Consider the following 10,050-nt stretch of genomic DNA (forward strand, 5'->3'; position numbering starts at 1 on the left):
AACATTGCTAGTGCTGGATAAAACAAATGAAAGCAAAAGTCCACAGAAAATATTATTATTAATTTAAGTACAAAAAATGGAGATTAGAAAATGAAACCTAGTAATCTACCTGTAGCTGTGAGAGGAACCAGGGGTGTGAACTCAGATATGAAGCATTTGCTTGGGGTTTTGTGCATAAGCAGTTTATATCAACTGATAGTAAGAAAAGATAGAAAGCAAGGCATATCAAACAGGCCACTTTACAGTTTTTCTTATATTCTTTACCAGTAGCTATTAATTTTCCTTTAAAAAGCTTCACATATTTGAACTACTTTTTATACAAAAATCTTTATTTATTTTTTATTAATTAATATCTTAATTTAAACACCTTGATTACAAACATGATTGTGGTTGAGTTTCAGACATGGAAAGAACACACCCCTTCACCAGTGCAACATTCCCACTACCAATGTCCCAAATCTTGCTCCCCTCACTACACCAATGCCTGTACTCTAGACAGGCTTTCTACTTCCCTCATAGTTCTCAATGTAGTTATTTCTCTAACTGCTCTCATCACTCTTTGTGGTGAGCTTCATGTAGTGAGCTGGAACTTCCAGCCCTCCTCTTTATGTCTCTGAAAATTATTGCAAGAGTATCTTTTATTTTTCTAAAAACCCATAGATGAGTGAGACTATTCTTCATCTATCTCTTTCCCTCTGACTTATTCCACTCAACATAATAGATTTCATGTACATCCATGTATAGGAAAATTTCATGACTTCATCTCTCCTGATGGCAACATAACATTCCATTGTGTATATGTACCACAGTTTCTTTAGTCATTCATCTGTTGAAGGACATCTTGGTTGTTTCCAGAGTCTGGCTATTGTAAATAATGCTGCAATGAATATAGGTGTGAGGAAGGAATTTTTGTGTTGTATTTTTGTGTTTCTAGGGTATATTCCTAGGAGTGGTAAAGCTGGATCAGATGGGATCTCAATTTCCAGGTTTTGGAGGAATCTCCATATCGCTTTCCATAAAGGCTGGACTAGACAGCATTACCACCAGCAGTGGATGAGTTCCTTTCTCTCCACATCCCTGCCAGCACTGCTTGTTCTCATTTTTGTGATGTGCACCAATCTCTGTGGTGTGAGATGGTACCTCATTGTTGTTTTGAATTGCATCTCTCTGATTATTAGTGATGTGGAACATTTTTTATTTGCATTTCTTTTTTGTCAAAGTGTCTGTCCATTTCTTCTCCCCATTTTTTGATGGGATTAGATTTTTTTTCTTGTAAAGCTCCATCAGTGACTCTAATATTTTGGATATTAGCCCCTTATCTGATGGATATTGGGTGAAGTTTCTCCCACTAAGTGGGTGGCTCTTGTAACCTGTTTCCGTTGAGGTGCAGAAGCTTTCCAGCTTAATATTTTCCAATTTGTTTATCTCTGCTTCCACTTGTTTGGAGAGTACAGTTTCCTCCTTGAAAATGCCTTTAATCTCAATATCATGGAGTGTTTTACCTACATGTTGTTCTATATACCTTAAGGTATCAGGTTTAATATCAAGATCTTTAATCCATTTGGATTTTACCTTCGTCCATGATGTAAGCTGGAGATCTAAGTTTGCTTTTTTGCAAGTGGCTAACCAGTTGTGCCAACACCACTTGTTGAAGAGGCTTTCTTTTCTCCACTGAGAATTTCTTGCTTCTTTATAAAAAAAATTAGTTGATTGTATGTCTAGTGAACATTCTCTGAGTACTCAAGCCTATTCCACTGATCTGAGGGTCTGTTTTTATTCCAGTACCATGCTGTTTTGATAACTATTGCTTTGTAGTACAGTTTAAAGTTGGGAAAAGTAATGCCTCCCATATCCCTTATTCCAAGGATTACTTTAGCTATTTTGGGTGTTTATTGTTCTAAATGAATTTCTAAAGTGTTTGATCCACTTCTTTGAAGAATGTCATGGGTATCTTTAGTGGGATCACATTAAATCTGTGTAATGGTTTGGGAGTATTGCCATTTTAATGATGCTGATCTTGCCAATCCATGATCTGGGTATGTGTTTCTGTTTCTGTGTATCATGTCTTATTTCTTGGAACAGAGTTTTATAATTTTCTTTGTATAGGTCCTTCACGTCTTTGGTCAAGTTGACTCCAAGATATTTGAGTTTGTTTGGCACTAATGTGTATGGGGTTGTTTTCTTAATGTCCATTTCTTCCCTATCATTATTGATGTACAAAAAGGTCATTTATTTCTATGTTTTAATTTTGTAGCCTGCCTCATTGTTATATAAATCTATTCTTTTTAGAAGCTTTTTGGTAGAGTCTTTATGTCATCTGCAAACAGTGAGAGATTGACTTCCTTCTTTCCTATCTGTATTCCCTTGGTATATTTTTGTTACCTAATTGCTATAGCAAGTACTTCCAGTACTATGTTGAAGAGGAGTGGTGAGAGCGAACAGCTTTGTCTTATACCAGAATTTAAAGGGAAGGCTTTTAGTTTTTCTCCATTGAGGATACTATTTGCTATTGGCTAGTCTTAGATGGCCTTAACTATATTGAGAAAGGTTCCATTCATTCCCATCTTGCTGAGAGTTTTTTTTAAATCAAGAATGGATATTATATCTTATCAAATGCTTTCTCTGTGTTTATTGATATGATCATGTGATTTTTATTTTTCTTGTTGTTGATGTTGTGTATTATGTTGATCGATTTACAAATGTTAAACCATTCTTGCATTCCTGTGATGAAATGTATTTGATCATAGTGAATGATCTTCTTGATGAGGCATTGGATCCTATTTGCCAGGATTTTGTTGAGGATCTTTGCATCTGTGTTCATCAGGGATATTGGTCTTTAATTTTCATTTTTGGAAGCATCTCTGTCTGGTTTAGGTATCAAGGTGATGTTGGCTTTATAAAAGCATTTTGGATGTTCCTGTTTTTTCAATTTTATGAAAGACCTGGCTAGGATTGGTAGTAGTTCCTCTTGAAAAGGTTTGATTAGTAAATAGATTTACTAATATATTTATTTAAACACCATGATTACAAGCATATTTGTAGTTGGGTTTTAGTTTTATATATAAAAAAGAATCTCCCCCTTCACCAGTGCAACATATCCACCACCAAGGCCCTCCAAACCCTTCTTTCCCCACCCTTGCCTGTATTCAAGACAAGTTTTCTATTTCTCTCATTCACTATTATCAAACTACTTTTTTAAAAGTTGGGAGGTTAGACCTAACTTAAATCTTAAAACATAGCAAAATGTGTATGTCTTGTATATGTGCAACATAGTTATCCCTCTCAACAGATAATCTTAAATATTTCCAAGAGACAATGTGGATACATCCTTCAAAATGCAAAAGGCTTGACTTTTTATTTTGCCTTTTACATTTAAACATTGTATTTTTCTTCATTGTATATGTTGATATTTATTCCTATTTTATTAAAGTAAATTAAGTTTTCACTCTACATTTGATGACCTTATTCTTTATGAAAATCAGCCAGTTAGATTTTGAAAATATAGTTTCTGCTATCTATGGTGGGCTCAAGTGGTAGAAATGATGCAAGAATCTCTATTTGAGATATCAGATTTCTATTTTATAATAACAAAGACTCAAAATGAATTATAGTCATCTTAACTTTAACTCTATGGTTTTTCAGTCAGAATAATAATCTTAACATTTTTAAATATGAGTTCTGTATTTCGTTAAGAACTGAGAAACTAGGTTTGCATTTTTGAAGTCTCATAATTGTACAGTGTGACATTGTTCTGATGATAATGCTCATTGATCATTCATAAGGTGACTGTTCACACCAGGAATTAAGTATAAACCTTCATCATTTTATTTTATATCCAATAAAACACTTTATTTTCAGATTGATAATTTGTACTCACGGTTTAATCTTCAACTGTCAGAATTTGGTATGTGTGTAGGGGGTAATTTCCATCTTTCTTATCACAGATTTTTAAAACCTTCTGGAAAATGTTGTAGGAATAAACCAAACAGCACAGTAGGAGAAAGGAAGAAGGAATTTTAGCATGACAAATATGAAGTCTAATTAACAGCTGAGTTAGAATTTTGACATTCAGCCATAGGAATGACTTTGGATCAGAGAAATTCTTAATTTTAATTTAGGATGCAAAATGATATCTTCTAAAATATAAGAAGAGTAGACATAGGCTATTTAATCTCAGTGCCACAGAAGTTCTCTATGCTCCTACAAGTTTTTTTTTTTTAATTCCAATCTGACAGAGATAGTCTTCCTAAATTTTTTGAATGTTTACATTCTTAATGTAAAATTGGCACAAAAATAAAGTATTAATTGCTGTAAGTTAGAACTATGATTTCCAGAATATCCCCTCCTGTTTGATTTTAGGTCAAATCTGTGGAAATTATGAAAGAAGTATAAGAAAAAGTAGTTAGGCTCTGTAAGGCAGTGTGGATAGGAGGCAAGGGCAGGTATCATGCCAACCAGATTTGGGAGAAAGAACAGTTTGACCTATAGCTCTTCCAGTCCTTTTTTTTTTTTTTTAATAAACTCCTCTTTCTTTAGGACTCTGTAAATTCTAGGTAGGTATGTATCAACTTAGTGATCCTTCTTTTTGGCTTTTGGATCATACTTGACATACTATTTCTTTGGAAAACACCATCTTATGGAGAGAATGTTTAATTCTTTCTTCCTGTGTTTCCCTAAGCTGTCATTTCTCTTGGCTTCATGTCCAGGTTTGCATCCCAATGCCAATTGGGCTGACCTATAGAACCATTGGTCACAGTGCCAGATGCAACAAGATATTTCATAGATGTTATCATCTTCTACAGTGTTTATTTCCTATAATAAATTTCTATACAATTCTTAATTAGTTCAAAGTTTCAATCTTACTAGTTGAACCATTTTTAATTCAGTAACAGAGAGTGAATTACAGGCCAGAGTTTCTCATTAAACTGATTTAGGAAGGAAAGTACATGAGGTATGTATTCTCCTTTTCTGGCTTACATGTTCACATTGCTAACTTCTATGACCAATGAAAAACAACTTTAATATTCAGATTTATATATGTGTCTATTTTGGTGATGATGATGATGATGATGATGATTTTGGTGATATTTGCTTAGAGCTTAGGGCTTACTCCTGGCTCTTCACTATTAGATCATTTCTGGAAAGTCTCAGGGATCCTAGATGGTGCTAAGTATCAAACTAACATCCATTACATGCAAGGCTCCTACTCCTGCTATACCTACACTACTATCTCTCTACCCTTCTTATGTGTCTTTTTGTTAACTGAGAAGCCTTCTCCTACTATTCAGGGACTGAAACCCAACCACAATCATGTTTGTAATCAAGGTGTTTAAATAAAGATATGAAATAAAACACAAGAAAGACCTTAGCTCATTATTGTTAGTCTCTGATGCCCTCTTGAAAACAAGTGATTAATTAATTTTAATTGAATTACTGTGAGATACAGAGTTACAAAGTTGTTCATGACTGCATTTCAGTCAAACAATGTTCAACACCCATCTCTTCACCTCAGGTGTCTTCTTATCGTCTTGGCTAGCCTCATGTTCACATTTCTGAAACAAAATCTTTGATCCCTGGACTACTGTTTGCATTGTCAATGAGAATAAAGGAGGGGAAATATTCTAAACTCAGTTTCTTTTTTACCCCCCTAGGAATTGCATTTCTTCTCTTAAAATCGTGGTCTTATTGGGTTTGTCTACCCCCTAGCATCAGCAATCTACTTAAGAAAATAATGACTATCAAATGCTCAAAGTAAGAAACAAAATTAAGAATTGTTCTTCAGTAGGAAGCCACCCTTAGGAGAGGGGATTAGGATGAAGATAATGGACAGCAGTAGACACTCTGGAGGAAAGTGTGATGAGGAATAATGTTATGCCTGAAACCCTATCATAAACCATATTGAAAAACACTATGACAAAAATAAAATCTTAAAAAATAGTTAATTTCTTAGTCATATGTTTGACTCATCTCATGTCAATTTTGTTTTAATTTCATTTTGCATATTATTTATGAATAAAAATGGATGATGATAGGGAGACAATATGAACATTTCAAGGAAGTTCTAACAGAAATATTGTCTCATGTTTAGGAATTTGTAGACCTAGAAAATAAATTGATTCAGCTGCATGCTCATTAATCTGAGCAGGAAAAACCAAAGTAACCCTTGGGAATAGGTGAAAATTGGAACCATCTTTACATTAAGACTGACAGATGTTGGAAAAACACATTTAGGTGTTAACTCTAGAGGAAACTTATGCAGGTGACTAGAAAGAGGAATCTCATGAGTCCAAGTCAAAAGTCTCCACTCACATTGACTTTTTTCTCAGAAGAAATGCAGTCTCTCAAAACATAGTCATAGAGACTATAATAGTTGGAACGAAAAAATAAAACAAAATGAATAAGGAGATTTTGATAATTATGGAATGAGATTTTTTCATAACTAAACTAAATCACTTTTATGCAGGTAGATGTCTAGGTAAGTTGAGAAATTGTGTGAAATTCTGCTCAAATAAAATCTTGTTGTTTCTCAAGGAGTTAATAGAAGAAACAGTAAGAACTTTGACAAAAAATAGTTTAGACACCAGAAAGAATTTCATAATTTATGCATTTTGTTGGTATTGCATTATTTTGCTCTGAATGATGCACTATGGATGCAATAATTTTCAGAACTGCCTTTCCTAGAATGAGTATTATGTTTTAGTGGCATTTCTTATAAAATAATTCTAGGAGCACTTACTATAAATATTATTTTTATAGAACTGTTGCACTTATGTTCTTTTCTAAAGAGGGTTTGTATTCAATACACCATCTGTTTAATGGTGTGTCCGTTAGGAAATTATGGAGTCATGAAAAAGTGTTATTTTTTCCTTCAAAAGCCTAAGAATCTATACACAATTATTTTTATATAATTTTTATTTAGACCAAAGTGTATTACAAATCTTTCACAGTAATATTTTAGGAACATAGTGAAATTAAATCAGGAGCATTTCCATTACCAATGTTGTCCTCCCTCCACCCCTGTTCCCAGCATGCATCCCATAACCCCTCATTAGCCCCCCAGGCTGCTAGTATAAGTTGGTCCCCTCTGTGTCTAGCTTGTTGTAGATTGGGTATCGATTCTGTTGTCGTTGGCTTTGAATTTGGTACTTAAGTCTGATCATTTCTTATTTCTACTCAATGTTCATACGACTGTCTATACACAATTAAAAGTGTGTAAATTGATCAATGTAGGTAAATAGAACACTGTCACAATCAAAGTGGGAAGTGAGAGAAACAGTGGTAATGTTCCTCTCTGTGCTCCTGAGCCTGAATTACCACCCTGTTCACGTCAGTGTCCTGAATGAGTGATAGCGGTGGAAGGACTAGAAATCCCAGTCTCTCTACTTTGCAGTTGAAGCAGTCAATGAACTGTTTTAGAAGAAAGCCTGAGAGCAGCCACTACCTTCTGCTGAAAACCAGTCATGTCAGTAGCTTACATAGTTCCAGAAAGTTCAGGAGAATGAATCCATTCAGATATAGGAAATAATAGCTCCTTCCTGCAATTAGTGCTTAAGTGATTCACTTAAGCGTTGTTCATCCTTTGAAGGCCCAAACTTCTCTCTGAAGTATTTTGTTTGTTTTTTTTGTTTATTGGTTTTGGGGCCACACCCCATGACTTACTCCTGGCTCTGCGCTCAGAAATCTCTCCTGACTTGGGGGAGCATATGGGATACAGGGGATAGAAGCCAGGTCTGCCTTGGGTCAGCTGCTTGCAAGGCAAAACCCCTACCACTACACTATATCGCTCCAGCGCCATCTCTGAAGTATTTTAATTGAATTCTTTAGTTAACCTCTGAATGTATTATCTACAGTATATCAGAAACTATCATTGGCAAAGGAATTGGTATTTGTTAGAAGTTTACCAACATAAAAATATTTTAGTAAATATGACTTCATTTGGTTATCACAAACCCTTGCAACACTATGAATTATCAGCCTCATTTTACTTCAGAGAGGACCAGAGAAGTAGTACAATAAAAATGCCGGGACAGGCATGGGTTTAATCCCTGCAAAGACTATGGGTAGTCCCCCGAACCTAGCAAGGAATAATTTTTGAGCACAGAACCAAGAGTGCGCCCTGAATACTGCGGAGTGTGTACCCAAGCTTTCCAAAATATAAAAATAAAATATAAGAACAAAATATTAAGCCATAATCTCTCAAATTAGAACATCTGATATTAATGCAGATATTCAAAATCTACACACATTTTCTCTACTATATTACTAACTTATAACTCTTGGATATGGAACCAAAATAAAAAGTAGGCTAGTAACAAGTTCTGCTGGATACTAAGTGAAATAATGGCATGATCGAGTAAAATGATTGCAGGTAAGCAATTGAATTAAGTGAAGACAGTAACAAAGGCACAATACAAATAACAACAAGTAACAATAACAAATAACACAGTGAAAGCTTTTAAAAGTGAACTTGCTTCTATTCACAATAGTTTAAATTTGAAAAGAATACCAGTGTCAAAGACAGATGACTAGATAAAGAAACATAGACAATGTAGACCATGGAATACATTTATTTATTTATTTGGTTTTGCTTTTTGGGCCACATCTGGTGATGCTCAGGGGTCATTCCTGGCTATGTGCTCAGGTATAGCTCCTGGCTTGAGAACCATATGGAACTCCTGGGGATCGAACAGTGTTCCATCCAAGGTTAGCATGTGTGTGCAAGGCAGATACCCTACTGCTTGTGCCATTGCTTCAGCCCAACAATGGGATACATTTTGACTATAATACAAAATGGTGAAGAAACAGAAATCTTGCCAAACTATTTTTTGAAGCAAACATTACCCTGATACCAAAAAAAGGCATGACTAAAAAATGCACACAATTAAATTAAATTAAATTAAAAAATTATACAATTAGTTGCTATGTGGGGACTTTGGGGAATTTTCATGTTAAGTTATAAGGAGAAGGTCACATAAAAATGACTTTTCTCGGGGCCGGCAAGGTGGCGCTAGAGGTAAGGTGTCTGCCTTGCAAGCACTAGCCAAGGAAAGGACACGGTTCGATCCCCTGGCGTCCCATATGGTCCCCCTAAGCCAGGGACAATTTCTGAGTGTGTAGCCAGTAGTAACCCCTGAGCATCTAATGGGTGTGACCCAAAAAACCAAAAAAAAAAAAATGACCTTTCTCATATTTGGGACATGAAGTGACATGGTAAGGAAACAACAAATATCCAAAGGAAACTGAAAACTAGAACTGGTTTTAGTATTTTAGTAGGAAGGATATTGCTGCAAGGGAGTTAGGTTGGGGGACTGATACAATGGAGAAATAACATTGACAGTCTGGTGGGGTGGAGAAGGTGGTGTTGGAATTGTTCATACATGACACCTGCCATTATTAATACTGAAAAATCACTGCATAAAATAATAATAAATATTATTTATAATAATTATAATTATTACAGAATAGAATTATACAATATAGTTATAATTAATGTGATTAATTAATAATAATAGTCAAATTATAATAATAAATAATAAAATTTGAGCATGATTTTAAAATAATTCCTAAATGTTATCAAAACACTATTTTGTGTACACTTTTGTTTCTTTGTAAAATCAACATATTGCTATATTATAGTCTCAGTTCTTGTGGAGTGTCTTGGGGAGTCTTCTAACTCATTAGTATTTGTATCTGTTAAATTTGGCAAAACAATATGAGTATAGTTTTTCATTCTGTGCTGTGAAATCTTGCATTCCACTCAAATTTGCTGAGTTTAGATACTACAAAGACTCAACACCTACCAAGTATACTACTAACTGAATTATTGAAGGTGGTGATTATTTTACAATGTCTGCATATGTACATTAAGCATATTTCATCTTCATCAATTATACTCAATAAGTTTGGAGAAACATAAGCTTACAAAAAATCAATTTACTCTGGTTCTCTTCATTTGGACTCACAGATATGGCTTTGTTGTTTTCTGTAAATTTAGGGAACCATTATTGAACTTCTCAAATATGGCTTTGTTTTCTATATTATATTAAAGCT

The sequence above is a fragment of the Suncus etruscus genome, chromosome 10 (genome assembly GCF_024139225.1).
Source record: "Suncus etruscus isolate mSunEtr1 chromosome 10, mSunEtr1.pri.cur, whole genome shotgun sequence".
NCBI lineage: Eukaryota > Metazoa > Chordata > Mammalia > Eulipotyphla > Soricidae > Suncus > Suncus etruscus.